General features: G+C 43.6%; 1 protein-coding gene across 2 annotated transcripts in view; it reads right to left on the minus strand.

The window, feature by feature from the left end:
• The window catches only part of LOC144527202 (CYFIP-related Rac1 interactor B-like), a 27801-nt gene that overhangs the window by 17093 nt on the left and 8208 nt on the right, over positions 1-2500 (minus strand). Inside the window, exon 1 of one of the 2 annotated variants that reach the window (XM_078265132.1) lies at positions 783-879. The exons of the other annotated variant lie outside the window; for it this stretch is intronic. The gene's annotated coding sequence lies outside the window, so the exon portion shown is untranslated. Of the gene's footprint in view, positions 1-782; positions 880-2500 lie in introns of those variants that run through there. 2 annotated transcript variants of the gene reach the window in all.

The raw sequence follows: 2500 nt of genomic DNA on the forward strand, positions 1-2500 counted from the left end.
AGGCACCTGCAAGTTCCTGGACATTTCTGGGGGAGGGGGGGCATGGTTCTCGCCCTTACCCTCCGATCCAACAGGTCCCAGACGAGCTCAACGGGATTGAGATCCGGGGGCTCTTCGCTGGCCATGGCAGAACGTTAACATTCCTGTCTTGCAGGAAATCGCGCACAGAGCGAGCGGTACGGCTGGTTATTATCATGCTGGAGGGTGATGTCAGGACGGGCCTGCAGGACGGGGACCACATGAGGGAGGGGAGGTCTTCCCTGTAGCCTGCAGGACGGGGACCACATGAGGGAGGGGGAGGTCTTCCCTGTAGCCTGCAGGACGGGGACCACATGAGGGAGGGGGAGGTCTTCCCTGTAGCCTGCAGGACGGGGACCACATGAGGGAGGGGGAGGTCTTCCCTGTAACGTTCTGCAACTTTTGATTTTGACCGTCCTTTGTTCAGGGACCCATTTTTCCATTTCTGTTAGTCACATGTCTGTGAAACGTCGTTCAGTTTAGTTCTTAGTAGTTAAGAGAGGTTTACTCCTCGAAGGCAGCGGCCGCCAGTTCGACTCCGACCTGCGGCCCTTTGCTGCATGTCTTCCCCCTCTCTCTCCCCTTTCATGTCTTCATCTGTCCTGTGGAAATAAAGGCCTACAAATGCCCTAAAAAACTACTTTTAAAAAGTATTAGTACCTCTACATTGCACATAAGTACAGTCCTCAACTACACGTACTGAGTTACAGTCCAGCACTTTGAATTACAACAATATACTGCACGTTAACCTTCGAGCTACTTACTGCGAGTGTAAAAAGGAAACTCAGCGTTCTGAAAATAAACTCCTTAAAATAAAGGCATGCAGCTCTGCAGATCGATGCAGCGCGGTGTGATTCTGTGAGCTGCAAACTGAGCTGGAAACGGCGTCTTCTCTTTTACAGAAACAGTTCAAAAAGAGGAAGTGATGAAGTCTCTGAAAGTTTGGCCTAAATTTAAAACAGAGGAAGTAAAGCAGACGGTGAAAAGACAGCAGCACGCTGAATGTGAGAGCTTGTTCTGATGTTTTTCGGCACTTTATTTTGACGCTTTGCAATACTTTTTGTCTCTTCGTGTACACACGCAGAAAAACATCCAAACATTTTGGAGCTTCATCGCCCAAAAGACAGAATATTTCCTCTTGTGTTGGAGGGAAGAAATGTTCAGTACCACGTGTACTTTGCTGCACGTTTGCAGCCAAACTCTGTGCACCAAAACACATTATTTCAGCCTTAATTTCTCACCTTTTGCTATGACTTCTTCAAGAAGCATTTAAAGGATGTATACACGAGTTTATTCGTGTGATTAAGGATATGTTTCATGTATTCTCTGCAGGTTTTTATAGGAAATCTGTATTCACTTACAGTACGACTGCACCAACTCAGCAGTCAGTGTGACTTCTCATTTTAACATTTTTAGAAAATAAAGCTGCCAGGAAACCAACATATAGGGAACCGGATGTATAGACTTCTATAAAAATGTACAAGTCTTCAGTGCTAATCACTCACAAGTTTTATTGTAGAACAGTTCAAGGTTGTGCATGTTTAGTTTCATGATTTATGCACGCAAATATTGCAGAACACGTTAGTTGCAGCTCAACATCTGCCTCCATCGGTTAGATTTTTAGTGTTACTGTGTGACAAGATGTCCTTTAAGTTGCCGTTGCAGCAAAGTTTAGCGGTAGTTGTCATTGGTCCAGTATTAATAGTGAACGCTGTAAACGGCAGCCACAGACCGGGCTGTAATGTTACCCTACAGGACTAATGTTCAGCAGCAGTTAGTAACAAGCTGTAATGTTACCCTACAGGACTAATGTTCAGCAGCAGTTAGTAACAAGCTGTAATGTTACCCTACAGGACTGATGTTCAGCTTCAGTCAGCGTCCACTAAAAGTTCTGTTTTTGCCGCTGACAGACTCAGATTATTATTCTAAGTGTCTGACAACATTATGAAAGGATCCCTACAGAGATAGACCTTTAAAACCTCTCTGAGACCTTTCTGTTTAACCAGAAACAGCTCTGAAGTCGCTAGCGCTAAACCCACCAGACTCCATTTAAAAAAACAATACTTTTAGCGTGTATAGAGCCAGCATATTTTCACATATAAATCTGTAAACTATGTGTTTATTTCAACCAAAACTAGAGTTGTGATGGTTGGAAAAGTGGAAAGACGACCCTAAAACAGCTTTTCGTAGTTTCATTTAGTTTCTGTGGACTGTGAATGAAGTGTGTTTACGATGCTAAAATGACTGTTTATTTACATGGAGTCTGGTGGGTTTAGCGAACACAATTTCACGGATGTTTTTATGTTTAAAAAAAGGATCTTACTCTTTAACAGAAAGGTCGACCTCCTTAGAAATCCTTTCATAATGTTGTCAGACACTTAGAATAATAATCTGAGTCTGTCAGCGGCAACAACAGAACTTTTGGGAAGGTAAATACAAGCTGGACAATTGTCCCATTAGCTTATATTGCAGCTTGTTTCTC

This window comes from Sander vitreus, chromosome 12 (assembly GCF_031162955.1).
Source record: "Sander vitreus isolate 19-12246 chromosome 12, sanVit1, whole genome shotgun sequence".
NCBI classification, from domain to species: Eukaryota; Metazoa; Chordata; class Actinopteri; order Perciformes; family Percidae; genus Sander; species Sander vitreus.